The sequence below is a fragment of the Ambystoma mexicanum genome, chromosome 13 (assembly GCF_040938575.1).
Source record: "Ambystoma mexicanum isolate Mex_15411 chromosome 13, UKY_AmexF1_1, whole genome shotgun sequence".
Classification (NCBI taxonomy): domain Eukaryota; kingdom Metazoa; phylum Chordata; class Amphibia; order Caudata; family Ambystomatidae; genus Ambystoma; species Ambystoma mexicanum.
The window spans coordinates 523,347,605-523,371,431 of NC_090938.1; the positions used below are offsets into that span (position 1 = coordinate 523,347,605).

Consider the following 23,827-nt stretch of genomic DNA (forward strand, 5'->3'; position numbering starts at 1 on the left):
ACTTTGATGTGCATTAAATTTCTATTCTGATTTGGCCCGTGTAGCGTTTTTCTTTGCAAGTGATGTGGCATATGCCTATTTGGGGGGCGATGTATTGTGAGGAGATCTGCATTGGGTTCCGGCTTCGGAGTTTAGTTGCGTGGTACTGTACTGGGCGCGTTTGCCTACTAAGCCCGTGAGGTCAGGGATGGGGGCTGCCAATATGACAGTTTGAATGTTGTCATGCTCAGGGGCGGGGGATTGGGTTTTGTGTAACAGATGCCGGTCAGCCAGGTGGCTGGTGGAATGATGTGATTCTCGGAATATTGCTGGTCACAGGTGCCTGTGTTTGCGTGCGTTTCTTGGTGGGGGACTGTGGTCATGTCCATTGGATTGGCTTCTGTATTCGTGCCATCTGTGCCCTGCAGCTCCCATTGGCCCCTGTTGTGTTTCTTTTGTTCGTTGCCATGCATGGGTGACTTGTACATTTCACTGGTTGCATTGTGACTTCATTGCACCTACGGGGAGTTGTACTTTGTGGGCAGGGAGCGGTGTACAGGCACTCAGTGGGGCCGTTTACGGTTGATTCGCGATGCCGTACTTCTCACCATGGCGGAATGGTACATTACGCCATGCCTGATGGCGTTAGGTACATGTCCGCTAGGGTCGGAATTGGCGTACCCTTGCGCCATGGTGGTGTTTGCGGTTTCGCATGGCGCGCGCGCGCGTGCTTGGTGCAGTTAGCGTTGGCGTTCACTACGGTGTCGCTAATGGCTTCGTACTTTGCGGTGACGGGTCATAGTCGCACCGAGCGCTATTCGATGGCGGTATTGCATTTCCGCCATCGTTTTCCGATTTCCGCCAGGGTCGTAATGAGGGCCTAAACCACTAAGAAAGACATACCATTTCTGGCGTATCGGAAAGAAGTTTGCCAGTAGCAGCATACCGGCACCCTTTCACAGAAACACATGGCACCGCTAGCAATGGTTTCAATGCTTCCATGTCCCCATTACCATGATAGTCCTATGGGACTCCACAGGAATGGGGACTTACACTTTCTGCCGCCTGACATCCTGGGCCGTCGGGACTTGTAATGTCCCAGTGACAGAATGGTGTTACAAGTTTGGCGACAACCCACCAGTAGCACCGGCAGGTTACTGCCAAAATCGGAATGAGGACCCCTTTCTCTAATTCAGCTCTTTTAAAATGGATTGTTAAATGCATCACACTATGTAACTCTTGGCAAGAGAGATCTACCCATTTTGCCTCCAGCTCACTCTACTCGGGGCTCAGGGGCTACCATAGCATTCATTGCAAATGTTCCTCTGGATTCTATTTGCAAAGCAGCAACCTGGAGTTCTGTTCATACTTTCACACAATGCTACTACTTAAACAAGCAGTGTTAAGATATCTCTTTGCCACTGTTCCTTCACCCATCCCGCCACCATCTCCTGGTACTGCTCGCTAGTCTATGCACAGCATGTGATAAACAGTAGCTAGCATAAGCACCAGGGCAGCTGCTGCTAGCGCTAAACCCAGGGTTCTCTCCTAACGCTACTGCCTGGATCACATCCTTCCAACACGGAAGGACCATGCAAATATTCTCTGACTTAGCATCTGCCTCTCCAACCATCATGCTATGTGGGGTGCCCCAAGGCTCTTGCCTCTCTCCCATCCTCTACAACATATTCACACGGCCCCTCTTCCTCATTCTCGACACCTTGGGTATCTCCTACACCAACTACACGGACGATACTCAGATCCTACTCACATTCTCAGGCGACTATGACACAGACTTGAAAACCCTTAACAACATATACAACACCATCCAGACCTGGATGGCAGCAAACGGACTGTGCTTGAACTCACACAAATCTGAACTTCTCTTGGTAGGTTCCACTGACACACTCAAGAACCTCGACACACAATTCAGCCACTTCACCTGCGATTCAATTATAATCCCAGTATCGGACTCTGTGAAAACACTGGGAGTATACTTGGATTCCAACTTTTGCATGACTAGGCATGTCAACGCGATCGCCTCCTCAGCAGCCTGCCATGCTAAGCTCCTGAATGCAGCTAGACCATTCCTCTCAAAAGAGAACTGCACCAACATAGTAAGAGCTATTACCGGCTCAAGGTTAGACTACTGCAACATTCTCTTCCTAGGCACATCGACAAAAAACCTGGACAAGTTGCAAGTCATCCAGAACAGTGCACTACACACAGCTTTGTGCATACCCAAAAGGTAACACATCACGGCCGCCAGACAACAAGCCCACTGGCTCCCTATAAAAGAACATATAGGGCCTCATTACGAGTCCGGCGGTAACCGCGGCGGTAAAACCGCCTGGTTACCGCCGGACTCGTATTACCATTCCGCCTCCGTGATTCCCAGAATTACCGGGGCATTACAACCCCGGTTTTTCGGGAATCACGGAGGCGGAATGGTGTTAATCCCCATTCCCACCGAGTCCTATGGGACTCGATGGGAATGGGGATCATGGAAACACCGGCAGCATCTCGTAATGCTGCTGGTGTTTCCTCGTCCGCCTGCAGGCGGGTGGTGTTAAACCCGCCAGGTCAGACCTGGTGGGAACATCACCTCCCGCCTGGGTCCCGCAGGTTTACCGCCACCGTTATTTCCGGACCGCCTGAGTTATAATGAGGCCCATAATCTTCAAAGCCTTGGCATTGACCCACAAGTGCATCTACCTCTCTGCACCTGCCTACTTGTCAGAAAGGATTCACCCATCCACCTGTATAAGACCCACAAGAATTCCTTACTTTAAATGCTCACTGTACTCTTGGGCAAAAGAGTTAGAGCAGGCGGCGCTAGCTTCCCATACCTGGCATCCTTACGTGCGGAGGGATCACATATGCAATCCTGAAAGGCTCTGAAAACCATGCTCTTCGCTTAACACACCTATCATGTCTGCATACTTAAATATGTTGTACACTACAAATGTACACTAAGTACCCCTCAAGCAACAGCGCCACAATGCCCGAGGGCTGCTTGTGCGCTATACAAATGTAAAAAATAAAATAAAAAATAATTTTTTTTAAAAAAGAACAGTAGACCTTGGTCTCAATTATGTCGGATCTGGTGGCTCTTCTGCTGATGCAGAACTTTCAGTATGTTGCGTATTAAGAAAAGCCACAAATGAGGCCCAGGCATCTCAAGGTCTAACCGAGGCAGCAGCCATGGAACAGTAATCTCACACCACATCACAAGACCATGTCATAGCCTGCACCCAAGAGCCAAACGTCGGCAGTGTCTTACTGGTCCATTTCAAAAGAATACTCCAACGTGCTAAAATAATACCAATCGCCAATAGCTTTCTATATTACTTAGGCCCGCCGGGCAGCCATCCAAACAAACAGCAGAACAACTCACACAGTACCTCAAGCTCCAGCATTCGTGTAAATGCAGAGACCACCTGGCCCAAAAATGAGGATAATAACGGGCAAGACCACATCATATGCAAAATGTTTGCCTCAGCCATATGGCACATAGGGCATTCCCCAGACTTAACAGAGTCAAACAGCATGTGTCGGGATGGGATGAGGTACGCTCGATGCAGAGTTTTATATTGAATCATATTATAGCGAGTGTTTATGGTACAGACCTTTGTAGATTCACAGAGCTTGGACATTTGCTTATTGCTAAATCTGTTGCCAATATCCTTCTCCCACTTTACCCTAGCGGTAAGTGCACCCCTCAGAGTCGTTTGCAGAGCCATGTGATAGATAGAAGAGACAAGAGTGTGGGCGTTAGCCGAGTGAATCAAGAAATACAACATTGGAGTAGTAGATGGGTCAAGCAGGAACACCAAAGACCATGCCTGAAACGCCTCGCACAGGGCCTCATCAGGAGTTGGGCAGACCAGTAACAATGCAGTAGTAATGATATTACCTCTGCATTACCGCTCCACCCAATCCAGAGTTTGGGGGAAACTCATAGCATTCACCTCCAGCACTGAGCTGGAGGCGAATGCGCTGACTTTCCGTCCATTTTTGCGAAATTACCACCGTGCAATTGCTGCTGCGTTAATTGTGCCAAAAATGCCCCTTTGAGCCCCATGGACTCAGAAAAAACAGGCTCTTGCCCCGCCACTGCAACTTGTGATCCGGCGCTAATAGCGCCGGACCAAGTTGCACTAACGCTAATTGCGTTAGGCGGTATCCCGGCGGATTTGCCATTGCGAGAGCGCCCAACTCCTGATAGAAGCCACAATCTAAAATATTGGAATGTGAGTCGAAAACCTGTGTCCAACCTTGGCTTCGAACTGCTCTCTAGAAGAAAATCTCTCTTCTGCGTACAAATCAAACATATGGCGAATACCCAAGGCCTCCCACGCCGCAGCTATCACCTCATCACACGGCGGCTGCAATTCCCCTATCCTCCAAATATCAAGTCCTGGCGCATAGGAAGTGTGACTTGCAAACAGCCCAGTAACCTCCTCCACGCATGAATGGTACAAGCGACAGGGTCAAAGTGGCACCTATTGTCTACTCGCTGCAACACCGAGGTGCCCTGCAATGAACAATGGTGGAATGAGCAACGCTCGATACGCACCTGTGGATAAAAACAGGACCCTGGCATCCAGTAAGCAACTAAGTGCAGTTGAGATGCCATTAAGTAAAGCTCCATATCCGGAGCCCACACACCTCCCTGATCATAGGGTAAAACCAACGTCTCCCATCGCACTCAAGGAGACTTGGGATGCCAAGAGAGATTTATCAAAAGGGATTTCAATTGAGCAAAAAACAATACGCCAGGCCATACCGGTATATTTTGGAAATATTTGGGAAATAATATAATAACTTACGCACCATCACCATCTTGGCAATGGCAATACGACCTATAGCAGAGAGTGGAAATGAGCACCACTTGTCAATTTTATTCCAAAGGAGACCCAGATAAGCCAAATGATTGTCTCTCAGAAGAGAAACATGGTCTCTGCTTACTTGAACTCCAAGGTACTTTACGGAGACCTGTTCGCAGATATACGCACCCTTATCCTTTGGACATTTTGTGCTGTCATTTAAAAGAAACAGAATTGATTTGGACCAATTGATCTGAAGACCCGAGTGGTCTCCAAACTCTTCCACTTCACAGGTCAAAGGGAGTTCATTAGTATTGTGGTCCTTAAAATAAAAAAAGGATGTCGTCGGCATAAAGTGAAACTATCTCTCGTGCTCCCAAAAGGGCAAGCCCTCTGTCCTGGTGAAACTTATATAATCATATAGCCAAAGGTTCTATGGCTATTGCAAATATCAACGGTGATAGCAGACAGCTCTGGCGTGTGCTGTGGCACAATACAAAGGAAGCAAATCTTTTACCAAACAGTCCAATTTGAGCATTAGCTCTGGCATACAACAGTTTAACTGCTCTCAGGAAGTAATCTGGTAATCCCACCTCTTCAAGAACTGTGAACAAATAGTCCCAGGCAACCGTATTGAACACCTTTTCAGCATCAAGTAGGGCGCACACGGCCTGTACGGCGGGATCTATCTGAGACAATATAGCAAAGAACTGATTAAGTAAAGTAGACCTTCCCGACATGAACCCTGATTGATCCGGGTGGATAATGGTGGTAAGGTGGGGAAGGAGGCGAACAACCAAGACTTTGTCAAACATATTCTTGGCCCGATTCAGCAACGAAATTGGTCTATATTAAGCACAGTCCAGCAGGTTTTAAAATTAAAGACACAAATGCCTCACACAATGTAGGACAGAGCTGTCCGGACAGCCCCCACGTGATTAACTACATCCAGCCCATATCCTTTGTAAAATTCAGCGGTGATGCCATCGGTGCCCGAAGCTTTGGACTAGGGCCGCGATTTCACTGCTGCCAGAATATGATCACTGGAGATAAGGGAGGGCAGTGACTCAAGACCAGCCCGGTCCACCAAAAATATCAACCGTCATAATTAGCAAATCTCAAAGAATATACATTTAAAAAATGGGAGGAGCATACACACTGCCACCCATGCCAAAAGCAGACTCATTCATACTCTATCACCATCACTGTGCTCTTTCAGAACGTAAACCAATTTTTATAATGATTGATCCCAACTTCCCACAGGAATCTTTATCCCCCACACTGCTAACCCACAACCACAGCGAAAATAACCCACCATACAACTGAACACCCTCCACCACATCAACTGGGTAACTACCCAGAGCCATCAGACTTGACTACTCGGCCATGGAGGACTCCAAGAAAAGGAGGCCACTAATCAGCTTATGGACTGCAATGCTACATTCCTACCATGAATATTGTCGGACAAATATCACAACTCTATGGGAGAACAGAGAACACAAAGCAGAGCAGCCATAGACGGCAGATAAAGAATAGGCTGAATACATGCGGAGGGAACAAATGCCCACAAACTCCGAAGCATCAAAACGACAGAGATCACAAAACCAACATGACCACAGTTGTCAGGGACCGGGTCCCACAATGTATCTATCCCCTGACGCCCTATGACTGGGCAGCAACAGAGCTAGAGTGGAAGAGAACACATAGGTACAATGGTCATGTTATGTAAGAAACAGAAAATAAGAATCCTCCACAACAAACTCCCAAACTCTTACCTGTAGTCCAGAATATCAAGCTTGGCACCTACGTATGCTGCACCTGGTCTTAGGTGACGCAGAAGACACACCTGGTGACGTGCAGAATCCTTCTTTTGTAGTGTTCAATAGATGACCTGACCCGGGAGGAACTAGGGCGCAACTAAAGAGTCCAAAGTAAATATGTGTCCAGAACCAATCCACAGGAAACACCAGTGCAATCCGTTTGGAAAGAGAAAAAAGTCACACCATCCAGCCAATCCACGTATGAGATTCAGTATGCAGTCCAAAAAACTTGCAGTGTTCATGCAGATGTATGGTGAGGTGAAAGACAAAAGAACATAGTACGTGATGATCTGAGAGAAATGTCCTGCAACTGTACCATAAAGTGTCAACCGAAAATGAGACCGTAGCTGCAATATGAAATCTCATGCATGAATATCACGGTTAAAACCAAAGCAGTGAGGGGCTGTATGCAGGGGAAGACGAGGCGTCAGAAATGAAACGTTAAAACAGGGAGGCAACCCGATATCCGTAGCAGAGGGTCGAAGTCCCGGAAAACAGCCAAAGCGGGATGGAAGCCAAGCGTGGAGACAAGGGGCTAGGAGGCGAAGAGCAAGTCCAAAAACACGTAGCAGAAGTCCTGGAAACCTGGTAAACAAATGGCTTGAAGCGAAGCAGAAACAATAGGCAGCAACCTTGCCAGGCGAATGTGCTGGTTAAGGAGCGTCGCCCGCCAACTGCAGGGAAGCTTTAACCAACTGCTTCCGCATTGCGCTAGATGTGTGTGATGACGTAGTCAAACTATAGGGCTACTGGGAGCCGTAGTTCTGATAGGATGACGTCTCTGGGAAAGACGCCAAGGCACCTGCCAATGCCTCCACAAAACAGGGAAGTGCGGTCTCCTGAATGCAGCACCCCGTTTCCTGACAACAGTCGACAGCCACCACCCATCACCCCCAAGCTTCTCATTCCTAAGGCAGGGACTCTAAGAAATTAGGAACCTCCACCGGGTCAGCAAAAAAGTCAGTCTTATTATTATGGAACACTCTGAGTCCAGACGAGTACAGCATTGCGCATTGTAGTCCACACTCCGGGAGGGAGCACTTTGCTGCCATAAAAGATACCCTCGCTCGCTGAACATCTGGGATTTAATGGGGGTAAAAGTAGACCTTAGCTTCCTGGCATTGTAGGTCGCCCAGTTCACGTGCCCTACGGAGAACAGCATCACAGTCCCTATTGCTCAAAAGGCGCACAATCACACGAGGATTCTGACCCGGTTTAGGTACCTTCGTAGAGACTCTGTGTGCCCTCTCCATCAGGAACTGGAATGAGAGCGGAGAGTCTGCAAGCACCTCCCTGATGAATTCTTCCATAAAGATCTCCATATTCTGTGCGTGGACCGACTCTGGGATCCCAACCACACAAATGTTTCTTCTCGACCTCGCCTCCAGGTTCTCATTCTTGTCCTTGATAATCTTCACTTCCCGCTTCAGTGTTCGTATCGCTTGAGTCCTCAAGAGATCCAATCTGGTGTTCTGCCTCAGAGATGCACCTGCTCTCCTTATCAATCTGCTCCTGCATACAGTCAACTTTATATACCAGCCCATTGAGCTTGGTGTTTATGGATGCAAAACCAGACTACATTTGGGCAGCGCAATGGCCAGATCTGGAGAGGAGCTAGTGGATGCAGCATTCAAGCCTGCCTCCTTCAGGGGCCCCCCACCCTTCATCTCTGCAGCAAAAGCCACTGATCCAGGGACTGCTGCTGAACTTTTATATACAGCTTTCTATATGGGTGAATAGCAGCCTAAATTGGCGCTTATTCCCTTTTGCCATAGATGACTGGCAGGTGACAGTGGAACCAACCAGAACCAGGGTACACAAGTGTTCCGAGTAATGGAGTGGTGCCCTTTCACCAGGTCAAAAAAGGAAGCAGTAGGAATCCACACCACATTACACCCCACGGACATTAAATAGTGCAGATTTGCACCTCTTCTAGCGTCCTAGCACACGAGAGGGGTGACATTCATGCAGAAACACTGCAGGAGCCACAATCTATGAAATGGTGTGCAATGGCTCTGAACTCCAGAAACTACACATAGACTCCGGGCTCCTCCACAAAACCCAGCAGGCAAAGTATAATATCATCATTTGCCGCCAGTGCTTCAATGCACAAAGGGACAGCACCAGCAGACCCACGTCGAGTTGCAAAAATGTCCGTGGACCGCGTTATAGCATGTCCGCAACTCAAACGAGCCACTCATCCCCCCAAAGCTTCATGGGACGGACTCCCATGTGCCATAGTTGCCAGCAGCGAGATCAGCTGCTCAGGTGTTCATGGAGAACGTCGGGTCCAGGGGCCTGTAGGCAACAGTCAGCGCTGGAGCCTGGGAATCAGTTGCTTGCCCCCAGCCTCCTTGTCACCAATTCACCGCTCCACATAGGAGGCGGCTCACCAGCAGGGTCAGGCACAGTAGGAAAAAAAACTGCTCGGGTGTGGGTCCAGCTCCAATGCAGCTGTTACTCAGCCTCTCGATGATCCCACAAGCAGCAGTCTCAGGACGAAACTACCAATCAATCCACCCTTGATCACTCCACTGCGAGCATTGCGGCATCATACAGACTCTCTCAGTGAACAGCTCGCAAATGGGCCGGCAGAAACACCCTACGGCCTCCTTCTCCTATCCTCAAGACAGAGAGCTCAGAGCTCTGCGGCCATCTTGGTCGCAAGTTCGCAAGCACCTCCTTGTTAATCCTTTTTTAATGGGCAAACACTTCGGGCCAGATTCTCAAAACATTTTTGGGCACAAGTGAGGAGATGCGCTAGCAAATCTCCTCACTTGCCCAAAAAAAGGTGGCAGCTGAATTCACTAAGGGCATCTGAATGAGCGTATCTTGAATGCGCTCATTCAGATGCTCTTTTTCCCCCTTTGCCCAAGGGGGTGTTTCTGTACATTTTAAAGTGAATCCCGAATTCTCAAACGGATGTGCCTTAAAATGCGCAGGAATAAGGTTATTGCACTTGTAACAGTTGCAGGGGGAGGCAAAAATCATGGCAGGGTCATTTTTCACCCAGCCATGATTTGTTTCTGGAGTGTGACAGCCGCGGGTTTCACACTTACATTTCCAGCCCCGAAACTGAAAGGCTCCTGTGCCGTTGCAGACGGCTCTCGGCGGGGGCCGCCCTTAGTGCTGACACCCACTGACCCAGCCTAGTGGAAAAAGGGGGCGGGTGGGGACCTGAGAGCTCACCACCCAGGGGAGGAAGGAGGGTGGGAGAGTGGTAGCATCATCATGGGGCGACGCTGGGCCAGAACATGGCCAGGTAGCCCCCCTTATAAGGGTGGCCTGCGCTTAGGAGCAGCCCAGTGTTGCCATGTCCGCTTATCATAAGCGATTTTGGGTTTGTTTTTCCCAAAGTCACTTATAATATTTGCAGGTCGCTTGTCGCGGTTTTTGTCCGCTTGTCTGACCATCTATACGCGTGTAATTGGGCTTGTTTACATTGCCCATTACACGTCACTGGCTTCACGGAGTGTCCTGCAATGGGCAGTTGAGAGCCCTTTATGACCAATTAATGTCTATGGGGATAATACCCTCTAGCTTAAAACATTCGATTGTGACACCTCTATTAAAGAAAGCTACTCTAGATCCTAAGGTCTTCCAGAATCATTGACCAATAGCCGGCCTTTCCTGGCCTGCAAAAATTCTGGAAAAAGTGGTTACAGGTCAATTGCAGAATTTTGTAGAGCAAGAGCTGATATTAGATACATTTCAATCTGGCTTTAGACCGAACTTTGGAACAGAAACGTTGGTGGCTGTACAGTATGACCTACTAAGGACCGCGGACCAGGGTGAGCTCTCCTTATTGGCGATGCTGGACCTGTCTGCTGCCTTTGATACGGTTAATCATACTGTTCTTTTAAGACGTCTACAAGAGGTTGGAAGGAGTATCTGAACATGCTACACACTGGTTTAGATCTTTCTTGACTGATCGTTATCAGATGCCATCAGACTGATTTGCGGGGTACCACAAGGGTCATCACTTTCCCCATTGCTGTTTAACTTGTACATTCGTCCCCTGTTAGAGATCTTGAGGCATCATGGAATGAATTTTCATTCCTATGCCGATGACACTCAGATCTTTATCAGAATTACAAACTTTGACAATGGGCCTCATTACACGGTAGGCGGAGAACCATGGCGCTATTAGCGCCATGGTTCATGCCGGTAAAATACCGGCACCGCCTTGGTGGAAAGGGGAATTACCGCTCCATTTCAAGGTTGGCGGGGCGGTAATTCCCCCTTCCACCATTGCCCTTCCCCATTCCCATTTTTGCCCCATAGGGCATAATGGGAATGGGAAGGAATTTGCGGTACCGTAATTATCTCCCTGGGTCCCTTTGCGGGTTGGTTTTTAACGCCTGCAAAAAGCAGGCGTTAAATTCCCCAACCCGCAAAGGGACCTCGTAGTAAGGCAGTAAGGATTTACCGGTACCGGTAAAATACTGGTACCGGTAAACCCTTACCGCCTACCGTGTAATGAGGCCCAATGTATTTAGCAGACTGGCCCAGTGTTTGGATTAGTTCAGTAGTTGGATGTCTAATAATCAACTCCAAAAACGGACCTGATTTTATTTGGACCTAAACACTGCTTATTAGCAGCTAAGAGATGTCCTATTCCCACACTGCTGGGGACAAATATGAAATTCGTCTCGAAGGTAAATAAATTTAGGCTGCATCTGGCAAGCTGATTTGGGCATTGAATCCCTGGTTGGGGCAAAGGTTCAGGCAGTACACTATGTTTTGAGGCTTCTCCGACTGGTATTACCCTATATCCCTGGAGAGTATCATACTGTGGTAGTAGGTGCCTTGGCCAATGCACACTTGGACTATTGCAATAGCCAGTTGCTCAACATCCCACTTAAACAAATCCAACGTCTCCATTAAGCTCAGAATGCAGCAGTGAGAACTATCTTTGGCCTCGGTAGAGTCGCACATGTTTCCTCATCACGGCGTGCTTTACATTAGCTAGTTGTTGAAGATCGGATTAGATTTAAGGTGGCCTGTCTTATTTTTAAATGTGTTAATGGCATCACCCCAGCATATCTGAGCGATTTGATCCAACTTTACCAGTCCTTTAGAGGCCTACGATCTAGTGATCAGCATCTCCTGTCGGTCCCCCGTTCGATGTACACCTCAAGAGGAGACTGGAGATTTGCTGTGTTTGGTCCAAAGTTATGGAATTCTCTTCCTTTAGAACTGAGGACCATCAAATCACTGCCTCAATTTCGGAAGACACTAAAGACCTTTGTGTTTAGATAGACTGCTGTTGCTCTTTTCTTCCTTTTTCATTCTAAGCTGTTTCACTCTTTGGAGCTAGTCTATATCTCATATTAACTATTATTACATCTGCGCCTCTATACGGTTAATTTTGCCATGCGCGCGCTATAAATATAGTTTTTTTTTAAAACTGTACCTTTGTATATCTCCTGGGTCCTGCAGTACTGTATTTCTCATCACTCATGTGTTTCGTGATAATCCCTTTCTCCCTTTTAGAGCTCCGGGGTTCACTGGCTCCTTATATACTGGTCCTTTTTATTTTATCAGCTGATCAAAATACCTCTTAACTGTTACAATGCATTCTGCTGCTGGTCACCCTCCTATCCATAAATTGATTTCTCATGTGCACTGCCATTGCTAGTTATTCCGTTTTATATTTTCCTGGCGCCTCTAACTTATTTTTGATTGTGACTTAAAATAAGCTTTGTGTTGCTGGTTAATGCCACACATTACGTCTTTGGCAACTGTCTCAATTTTGCTTAGTAGGAATTGATGTAGGTATATGTGTGTAATATAGTGGATTTAGATAGAATTCCAAGCTTACAATTGTTAATAAAGTGCACCAATTTCCTGTTTGTGTTAAATATCGTAAATGTAGTTTGATGGTTTGTTTGTTTATGTTTGTTTGTTTATTGATTTGTAGGGCGCACCAAACCCATAGGTAACTGGGCGCAACAAGGTACAAGGATACTTAAAGCTTAGTTACACAGTGAAATAGGTACAATAAGGCAACAGGAATAATGCAGGGAAATACAGCAGTGAGATACAGTAAGTTACATTTGGCAGATACATAAGTGAATACATCAGGAATTAGGTCCGGAGGGGATCATGCATCATTGGATCGCAACCAGCTGAGGGTATTACGCCTAAAGCTGAGGTAGGACTGGTCAGCTCTGAGAGCTGGCGGTAATGCATTCCAAGACTGAGCAGCTTTCACCGGGAAACAACTTCCTCCAGATTTTTTTAACTTAAATCTAGGTATCTCTAGGCAGAAGGAATTGGTCACACTGCAGGGGCGGGTTGAAGTTCTCCTAACCATTCTCTCTGTTAGGTATGGGGGTGCTGCATTGTTAAGTCATTTGAATGTCAGCAAGACTGTTTTGAGTAGGATTCTGTAATTTATCTTTAGCCAGTGGTGTTCTCTTTGGATTTTAGAGATATGTTCTCTGTTGGGTATATTCAGGGCCGTTCTGAGGGCATTGTTCTGTAGCGTTTGGATTTTGTCGAGGATATATTTATTGGCTCCTAGGTATAGGGCGTTACAATAATCCAATTTGGCAGAATTAGGGCGTTAGCTAGGATGATGCAACTGGCTTTGGTTAGGAAGGGTCTGCCGGCCCTGATAAACTTGCAGGTGTAGGCGGTGGACGATGCCATGGAGTTAACTTGTTTTCTTAGTGTTAATGTGGAATCGAGGTAGAAACCTAGGGTTTTTACTTCTTTAACTGCTTTGATTATATTGCTGTCTATGTTAAAGGCGGAATAGTTTGAGTTCAGTTTTTTTAGGTTAGCATCAGATCCAAGAATCAAGATTTTTGTTTTGTCATCATTCAGGCAGATGCCATGGGATGCCATCCATGCCTTAATGAGGAGGTATATTTTATTTACCAAGGCCGTATCTTTGTCAAAATTGCCCGAAAGAGGAATGAGGATCTGGGTGTCATCAGCATAGTTTGTGTAGGTGACACCCAGTCTACCCAATTTGTCGAATAAAGCCTTGGTTAAATATGTTGTACATGGTTGGCGAGACACGTGAACCTTGTGGAACACTGCGTGTAGTCTGGATAGGGTCTGCTGATGCCGAGGGGTAGAAAACTCTCATCGTTCTATTGTCTAGAAAGGACTGGACCCATGCTATTGCATCCTTCGAGAAGTGGGCTGCCGACGCAAGGTGTTTGCACAGAACGGCATGGTCCACCAAGTCGAAGGCTGCTGACAAGTCAAGGAGGAGCAGCATTTCAGTTTTGCCTTTGTCCTTGAGCTTATCAATTTCTGTTTTTAGGTCGATTAATGCCGTTGCTGTGCCCTGTTGTGGCCTGAATCCAGATTAGCAGGCGCCTAGTAGGTGGTTGGCTTCAAGGTGGTTCTGAATTTGCAAGTACGCTACTCTGTCAATTATTTTGAGAACGAAAGGTACCGTAGTGATGGGCCTGTAATTTGTAGGGATGGAAGGGTCTAGAGTATGTTTCTTTAGCAAAGGTAGAACCCAGGACTCTTTTAAGTTGCTTGGGACAGTGTTGGACAAGAATGAGGCATTAATTAGCTTCGAGATGAATGGCGCTAGGTCTCTCGCTGCGTCTTTGATTATTTGGGTGGGGCAGTTATCTCCCTGGCAATTGGAGGGCTTCAAGGATAGAATCATTTTCTCAGTTTCCTGTGTGGAGACTTTGGTGAATCTGAGTGTGGTTATTTTGCTGGTTAGGGCATTCTGAATGCTAGTAAACCATTGTTTGTCCTTAGGTGCATTGTCTAGAGGGGGCATGGGGGATTCCAGTCGTCATCGGATCACAAAAAGTTCCTTTGTGTTAGAGCTAGCATTGGAAATTCTCTCATTATAGAGGTCTTTTTTTGTGTGAATTATTTCCTTTTTGTAATTGTTAGCAAAGTTGGTTAATTGCAGTTTGTTTTCATCTGAAGGGGTGTGACCCCAAAGGGATTCTAGTTTTCTTTTTTGAAGTCTATGATCTTTGAGATGGGGTGTAAACCAGGCATTGAGGTGTGCACGCTGTTTGTTTTTGCGCAGTTTGACTGGTGCAATGGTGTCTAAGGCCTTGGGCATAGTATTATTGAAAGCCTCAACGAGGAGGTTAGGGTCAGAGTTACTTGGGAGAGAGTTAAGGGAGGGAACGAGAAGTGGTAGTAGCTTGTCTGCCGTAATGTTTTTTTACTCCTGGTGGGGAGTGGTGGTGCAATGACTTTAACTTTGGGAGTTTGTTTGCCTATTGCTATAGAGAAGACAATCAGGTAGTGGTCAGTCCACAGTTGTGGGGATATTTTAGCAATAGAGGTTTCGCAGTTCAGTCTAGGATCCGCCCTTTGACGTGGGTTGGCACGAGGACTTTTTGGGTTAGTCCATGTTCTGAGAGGATAGTCGCTATAGCCTGAGCATGTTTGTCCTCTGGGTCATTAAATGCCAGGTTGAAATCACCCAAAATTAATATTTGCAAGGTGTCTTTTGTATTGTTAGCAAAAAGGCTGGATATATCCTCCTCAAAGGTGCCGATGGGCCCAGGAGTTTTATATAACAGTAGATGGTTAGGGTACGACAGCTAGAGATAGGCAGTTTGGCAATAAGCAGTTCACAGGAATTAAGTGGAGGTGGAGTTAGGAGTCTCATAGCGAGGTTGGCTTTCGCTATAATGGCTATGCCGCCCCCTCTGGCGTTGGGTCTATCTACTCGAAGTATTTGATAGTTGTCGGGTATAGCTAGCATGAGGGCTGGGCCAGTTGCATCGTGAAGCCACGATTCAGTGACAGCTAGGAAGTCCTGATCATCAGACGATAAGAGGTCTGCTATTTCAGTGGCCACTAGTGATCTAGCATTGGTTAAAGCTCCGGAGATAGTGGTCATGTTTTTTGGGCTTCTGAGGTCTGGTGGGGATTATTTTAGGCTCTTGATCTCTGGAGGGGAAGGTCTAGGTTGTTTAGTTCTGACGTTAGATTTGGGGTGGGGGTGGGAAGCAGAGTGCAGGGTTCTGGGCAGGGCCTCGTGGACTGGTCCTGGTGCTGATTCTCAGGGAGGGATTCATGCTGCTATTAGTCTTGGGCTCGTAGAGGCAAGGTAATCTGGATCGAAGTCTATTGTTTCTGTCGGATAGAGGACAGGGTGAATGCCTAGGTTGGGGCATAGTTGTGTAGATTAAAGGTAGAATTAACAGTAAAAGGGTCATCTGGATCTTTCTAGGGAACATAGTTCCGAGCTTGCAGATGTAGTGGCACACTGTTGGCTAGATGGGTGTAGGCATGGCCATGGGCTAGAGTAGGGCAGAAGTGGTCATACGTGGAAGTCAGTGAGTTCAAATCAGGCACAGTCCCACATATGCTAGTACCATCAGCAGGGAGGGCTAGTCAGGCATAAGCAAAGGCTTGTGTAATCAATTTGGTGGGCTAGTCATCGTAGAGGCTGGTACAAACAGCATGGTAGGTTGGTCAGGCAAAGGCATATGCTAGTACAATCAGCAATGTGGGCATAGACTAGTCAGGCAAGGCATTGTCTAGTACAATCAACAAAGGTAGACATAGGTATAGGCATTGGCAATGACATAGGCTAATACGCTAATAGGCTAATACGATCAGCAGGATGGGTATAGGCGGGTATAATCCTCAGAATATGCATAGGTCAGTGCAATACAGTACAATCCTCAGAATATGCATAGGTCAGTGCAATACAGTACAATCCTCAGAATATGCATAGCTCAGTGCAATACAGTAAGATAGTTACCCTAGTCAGGCGTAGGTAAAGGCTGGTACAGACAATAAGGTGGGCTAGTCAAACAAATGCATAACCTAGCAAAGTCAACAAAATATAGGCATAGGCTAGTGCAATCAGCAAGTGGACATAGGCTAGTACGGTCAGCCGGGTTGGCTAGTTCCACATAGCCTGTGTACAGGAATATTATGGGGTGCACCCTAGACTAATCAACACAGCAAAGCTAAAAGGTAATCTGCACATATCAGTGTCATTGTAGCATGCCGTTTATATACATCTGAGTATGATTAGTGTGGGTAGGCACGTGGATAGAGTCACTGTTGAGATGGCTGATGCAGCATTTGCCGAGAGATCGATTGTACTGCTGAGGGCAGGGGCCCCAGGGGGAGATTGGATGGCCGTAGGTGGTGGGTAAAACACAAGTCATAGGGTGTATGTGCCGCGGGATTGTGAGCGTGAGCATAGAGTGCTGTGTTCACTGGTAACAATGTTGACCCCAATAGAGAGTAATAATGCCTCAATCAGAGGTTATCAGAATGCTGCTGGGTGACAAGCAGGTTACGATAGGCAAAAGTACTTACAGTTGGTGGCTTTCAGGTCAGGGCGACGGCCGACATCCAGCCATGGACAGACACAGACAGGCCCTTATGCTTGGACCTTCGGCTTAGGCCTATCAGTGAAGTCGGTGGGGCGGGTATAATGCAGCACGGCCAATCCGAGGCCGGAGCTGCTGCTGGGCAAGTTGGTGGAACGCAATTGTAACGAGGAAGCGCGGCCATGGACCACGTTGGTCACAATGGCGGCTCAATGGGGGATGTAGCAGAAATCCTGTTTGTAGGCTGCAGATTTTAGTGAAAGCAGAACGGTAGAATGGTTTTTGTATCTGTTTAAATGGGTCGGATTGTTTGAGAGCATCCCAGATTGTGAAAGTCTGGCACGATTGCTTCCTTAAAGGCCTGGTTTCTTCAATAGCAAGGGGGTGATGGTGAGGGAACAGCACAGGACACAAGTATTTTAGCGGAGCAAAGTAGGGTAATCTCTCAATGTAGTACTACTGTAAGCAGGCGTGGCTCAAGCAGTCAATTTCTGTGGGTGGTTAACACAGTGAGTCGGTGGAGATCACAGTCCAGGTTGGGGGAGGAACAAGTGGGGGGCAAATTGCATACTCCTCTATAGAGTCATTGCTATTTGAAAAAAAAACAGTTGGAAAAGAGTGGACCTTTGACAGTGTGTACATTTGCATATTGTCTCTGCTGTAACATAGTTGGTAGTGGCTAAAGAAGTATTTGGAGAGTATGAAGCCAGAGAGTGATATAATAAACTTGCCATTAGCATTCACAAAACGTGACATAGAATGAATGCTGAATTAACAGAGGCTCTGCCTGCACTGAGCACAAGCGAATTGGGTTTGGTATGGAGCACCTAGAAATGAGGTGGACCAGAAAGATATTGAGGGGTGGGCACCATACAAAGGGGTGGGAGGGTGCGAAATGTCAACATCTCGAGTGTACAGCACTCCTGCCCATAAACCATGGGACAAAAAAGATCAGCCCTTTGATATGAACTGATCGATATTGGGAGGAACGGGGCAAAAAGTTTAAAGTACATCTCTGGACTCTCCTACACTGGTTGGTGGGGGGAGGGGGGGACCTCTTCTGAGTAGTGGCGTGCAAGTTGATTCACACCAAAGGAAATTGTAAAGCCTATTTCCCTGCTTCCTCCCAGAGGAGCAACTCACAAGGGAATAGCTGCCCAGTGGGCCTGTTTCATGCATGATGATATGAGCCAGTTCTTGATTTTCACTTGCATGCTGGTACTTGTACGCCCTACCTATTACAGGTCGGACAAAACTGGCAGTCCAGCATTCAATGGGAGATGCCCAGGCTGGCCCACATTGTCAGACATGACGGTATATACCTGGGAACAAGCAAGCCGAGGAGTGACAGACTCAAGAAGACAAGGACCAAAGGAGAGCGACTCACCAAAGACCAGTTAGGCGACAGAACAGGGAAGCCAATGATATACCTTTAAATAACAAATATATATACTGATAGTGGTATTAATCGTTATGACAAGTTATCAAGTGTAATTTCCTGCTTGAAATCCACCATTTACTATCTAGTATTTGAATTGTTGTTGAATACAAGATTAGCACTTTGCACTTTATTTGGCACGCTTTGTGCATATTCAGAATAATACCATTGTGCAACTTGGTAGATTATCTGACAAACTTTTTTATTGATCAAGCGAAGATCGGAAATGGATTTTAAAATGAGCACTTACGGAAATGCCACATACTATACTAGTTTCCGAATACCAGCACTTTGTACACTTTATATACTAATTATGCACTTTATGCATCACACTTTTTCCAGTAAAGCTGAGTGTATTAGATTCAATATATGACATTATTCCTTAATTTGCCCTGGCGCCCATTGATAGGCCACATAAACCGCCCAGTCATACCACCTGGAACATTGGTACTAATGAGATCAAAGCATCACATCATGTATAACATCAATGCAACTAAATGTTCCAAGAGATCAAGTAGTGCAGTAAGACAGCTCAGAAGCACCATGCACTAGTCACTTTTTATATAATTTATTGACTAGGCCCTGCACCCCATTAGGGAGGATTTTTTATCCAACTGGAATTGTGTATACAATTATGCATGTATTAACAAATTGCTCCCTTAACCCACTTGGGTGAACGCTTTTCTATTTTCTCTCTTCTTAGTTGCTATGATACAAATACGCACATTTGGGAATACATAGTGGTAGTATACAAATGTATTATAGTGTTGAAAAAATTGCGGCACATATTCGTAGGGTTTCATATTGGATAGCCTTTTGCATTTACCAAGAGGCATTTATTAATGACTCTTATATGTTCCTTACTATTCAAATCGGAATGGGCCACTGTTCCCCATTTAAAATAAAATAAAATATTATGTCACTTTAAAAATATTATGCCACGTTACAATATGCCTTTCTTTTAAATTAACAAATGCTTATTAGAAAACATCTAGTATTTCTATGTATTATATTCTAATGTGCTTTTTAGCAATCATGAAATGCATGTTTGTCAAATACATTGATGTCTTTTTGCACTATGTTCCAAGATGGCGACTATGTGGTATGAAAAGGCAGTAGCTTTCTCCAACACAACATAAAAGCAGGACTACATACCTTTTCACCATATAAATACTCAAGTCCTCTCTCTATTATGTTAGACCCGACGAAGCCCGGAAGGGTGAAACGCGTTGTCATTTGCTTTGCATTTTCTGCTGCCCTCCTGTCCATGGATATATGAAAAATAAAGGACTGTTTTGCAGCGGATTTTCCCATCTGGGATTTGCCTTGGTGTCATCTTTCATTGCCTGAGTGCTGCTGCTATTTTTGGACTGTCAGTCAGCCCGCCGTGCTTATCAATAAATATATATATAATATAATATATATATATATATATATATATATATATATATATATATTACACGGCGGCCTGCGGTAGTGGCCGTGCAGTTATGGTTAAGTTGCTCAACTCATAGGAAGAGCATTTTTTGAGCGGCTTATAACTTTGCTCCCCCTGGACAAATCGTTACCAAACTTTGCAAAATAAGTATATGACCTGCTCTGCATTACTTTGGTTAGTTTGGTGAGGTTTCATCAAAGGGGGGCAAAGTTATAGGGGGAGTCATAGACGCAATTGAAAAACATTTTGCTCACGCCTACAACTGAAACCGCCGGACGGATTTTCACCAGGAGCGGCGGCTTGGTCCCAAAAGCGTGCTTTTGTAAATTTGGTGTAAATCCATCCAGTAGTTTTTTTTTTTTAACTCGATATTTTATTAGGATTTAAAATATAACATAGACCTCAGACATCATCGCATATGCACAGAGATAATGCACAATACACTTTTGATAAGGGATCCTCAGATGGTTCTGAACCCAGTGAAGCACCCCGGACTCTAAGGGGGGAAATGCTCCACTCGATGTTAGCGCCTGAGTGCGTGGCTCATTCCAGCCAATGGGTTAGCGGGGGCCTACGTGTAAGTCCGGGGAAGCTTTCCCTATAGTCCATGAAAGGGGCCCAGATATTTCGGAAAAGGTTTAGGTTGCCCAGCCGGAGTGCTGTCATTTTTTCTGCTTGTACGATGTCCCAGCACTTGGACCACCATAATGGGATGGAAGGGCCCTCAGAGTGTTTCCAAAGCCTCGCCAGGGCGATTTTGGCAGCGTTAGTAGGTGGGTGCAGAGGCGTGCTAGGTGGCCTGATAATGCCCAGTATCTCCCAGCAATATAATCCCTCGGTCCCAAAGAATGGTGAGGCCTGTGATTGAGCGAATATGGTCCAAAACGCCCCTCCAATAGCTTGTCACTTTCGGGCAATCCCACAAAAGGTGGAACAGTGTTCCCTCGGAGGGGCAGCCTCTCCAGCAGTTTGGCGAGACACTGTAGCAGGATTTATGTAGCTGCACTGTACTGACATAGTATCTGTAGCACATCTTATACCCACCCTCCCTATTAATAATGCACTGGGTGGTTTTGTGCAGCCTTGACCAGATTTTGTTCCACGTTCCCAAGTCCATTGTTCGCCCTAGGTCTCTCTCCCAGTTGACCATGTATTTCTCTTTTGATTCAGAATTGGACTTCTCCAGGAGCCGATACAGAGTGGAGACTTTCCCTTTAGGAGGGGCTGCTGTCAATGTGAGTTCTAGAGGTGTTAAGTTCCTGGAGCCCCATTCTTTAACGGTTTTCTGGGAGATCCAGTGACAAATCTGTGTGTAGCGAAATCTCTCCCCTTCCAAGACTTTGAATTTCACCTTGCAAGCTTCGAATGTGAGAGGATGGCCCCCTTCTAGGAAATCAGAAATCTTCCGGAGGCCCCCATCTATCCAGGCTCAGAAACTTCGGGGTGGAGCCCTGGAGAAAATCAGGAATTATCCCATATTGGTGTGAGAGGGCCCAGGGTCCCTGTATCTCCCCATTTCTTGGCCGCTGCTTTCCAGCTCCCCACTGTGTTACATGTTGCAGTAAGTGGATTTAGGTTAGACTGGGCTTTCCAGGTCTGCATGTGTGGGAGGGCAGACAGTGGGGGTTTACACCATGTCTCCTCTATCTGTAACCAACATGGCCGGTCAGTTGCTTGGGACCAGGAGAATGCATGCAACAGTTGTGCCGCTCGCCTATACCTGGACACGTCTGGAACCCCAAGGCCTCCTAAATTGCACCTTCATATCATGATCTTTTGTGCTATTCTGGGTTTTTTCCCCCTCCAGATAAATTTCATTATCTCCCGCTGCAGGGCGTTAAAGTGGCTCTCAGGGATATGCGTCATGAGCGCTAAACATTGGTAAATTAGCCCGGGGATCAGGTTCATTTTTATTGCTGTGATGCAGCCCAACCAGGAGATCTCTTGGTTATTCCAGCAATTGAGGCCCCCCCGGAAGTCTCTAAATAGCTGTGGGAGGTTGCACTGGTAGATCTTGGTGTTATTTTTGGGAATATGGACCCCCAAGTATCCGATTGTGGAATCAGCCCATGGGATGGGGAGCATAGAAGTAAAGAGCTCCTTCTGCTGTTTTGTTAGGTTGATTGCTAGGGCGGAGGACTTGTCATAGTTCACCCTGAATCTGGATGCTTTCCCAAAGGTGTCCAGCTCCTCTAGCAGGGGCTTTAGGGATGTAGTTGGACATGTTATGGTCAGGAGGACATTGTCCGCATATAGTGCGGCCTTGTATTCCTTTCCCCCTATTGTAAGCCCTCGAATGCCTAACTTTTGCCGGATCCTCTCTGCAAAATGCTCCATAGAGAAGGCGAACAACAGGGAGGATAGCGGGCAGCCCTGGCGTGCACCCCTAGTTATAGCTATGCCCTCAGATCTAATGCTGTTAAACTGCAGTTGGGTGGTTGGGAGCTGATAGTTCACCATGGTCCATTTTACAAAATTGCGGCCTAATCCCATGTGCGAGAGTGTGTGCCTAATATAATCCCAGCCTGTCATGATTGTTCTGTGGTCGGCTACTAAGACCTCCAACTTATCGGCATCAGCATATCTTGCTATTCCATCCTCCCCGATAAGCCGAGTTATGTTACTCCGGTTATGTACCTTCTGCAGTTTGTAAGCAAGAATACGGTTTGCTTTATTACTTTTGTGGTAATAAAACTGTTTTGTCTATGCAAGGGCCTTAGCGGTGCAATCCGCCCAGTGTATTTCTAGGGTGCTTCTAGCTTTTTTCAGCTCTCTTTCTGCCTTTCTCATTTGGCGTGCTTTTAATTCATTCTCAAGAGCTGAGACTTTTAATTCTAGGGCTGAAGCTTGGATCTTGGAGACCCAATACTGTTCGGCGGCTGCGCTAATGAGTGTCTCTCTTATTACTGGTTTCATGGCCTCCCATAGAATCTCTGCGGATGTATCAGGGGTTGCATTTTCCTTGAAGTAATTAGTTAGTGACTCGCCCACTTCCGCTTTAATTATGCCGTCTAATAGGAGGGAAATATTCAGCTTCCAGTACCTCGGTGGGGGAGCTGAGGCGCCGGTTATTGAGAGGTCGGCTGATACTGGGGCGTGATCGGAGATTATGCGAGTGTGGGAATGCAAGGGAACAAAGTTTTTTTAAAACAGACAAAATGTAGGTCCCAAAAAATGTGTGATATCTGGGTCCGGTCCGTGGACCCATTTCCCTGTTCGGCCTGTGTACAGGCATCCGATTGGCCTAGAGGGTGGCGTGATGTCTGCGGACATTGGACGCGTCCCCTGATTGGATGAAGAAAAGTGTGAAGTCCGTCAGATTTTTGGAAACACCCACCATGTTGGATTTGTGGACAGTGGGCAGTGTCTGCGGACATCGCAGTAGAAACATATTAAAATACACAACGTTGCACTTGTCAAACTTATCAAACAATCTCTGGGGAGGTGAGGGGTGATGAGGATGGCCATAAGAAGCTAAAAACCAGGTGTTTTTCACCCCGAAAGTCTGCGAACAGTCCGGATGTTCGTGGATAGTCCAGTGAAGTTCGGGGACACTTCAGATGTTCAGGGGCATTTGTGCCTATTTCTGCATTAGAGGGTTGGTGAAAAGCAGTTCTTGGATGGCTTATAACGTTGGCGTCACTCAATGAAGCTGCATGAAATTCTGGGATTTTATTCTAGACTTGATTCTGAATGGTTTTGGAAAGTGTGCAGCTGTTTTGTCAAGAGGGAACAAAATCAGAGCGGGGGGTCCCAAAATATTGTAAAGGCTTATAAATGTGGTGCCATTTGACGTATCTACACAAACGATTGGACAAAGATTTTAGATCAAGATATACCTGTTTTTGTAAAGTTTGGTGGGATTTTCTCTAGAGGGGGCTAAATTAGAGGGGAGGTCTCAACATCATTTTTAGATGGCTTATAACTTTGTTGCCGTTTGACGAATGTGGACAAATGTTTTCAGAAAGATTATAGACCCAACCTTCAATGTTTGTTTAAAGATTGAATGGATTTTGTCA

The 23,827-nt window shown here is 46.4% G+C and overlaps 1 protein-coding gene and 1 long non-coding RNA gene across 7 annotated transcripts in view; one reads left to right on the plus strand and one right to left on the minus strand.

Annotated features, from left to right (window-relative positions):
- The window catches only part of LOC138521416 (uncharacterized), a 65,478-nt gene extending 58,143 nt beyond the window's left edge, over positions 1 to 7,335 (minus strand). For both annotated transcript variants that reach the window (XR_011283042.1, XR_011283043.1), the window contains exon 1: positions 6,584 to 7,335. This is a non-coding gene — a long non-coding RNA (uncharacterized lncRNA). The remainder of the gene's footprint in view (positions 1 to 6,583) is intronic.
- The window catches only part of LOC138521417 (spermatogenesis-associated protein 21-like), a 1,690,677-nt gene that overhangs the window by 1,088,673 nt on the left and 578,177 nt on the right, over positions 1 to 23,827 (plus strand). The gene's annotated exons all lie outside the window — the stretch shown is intronic.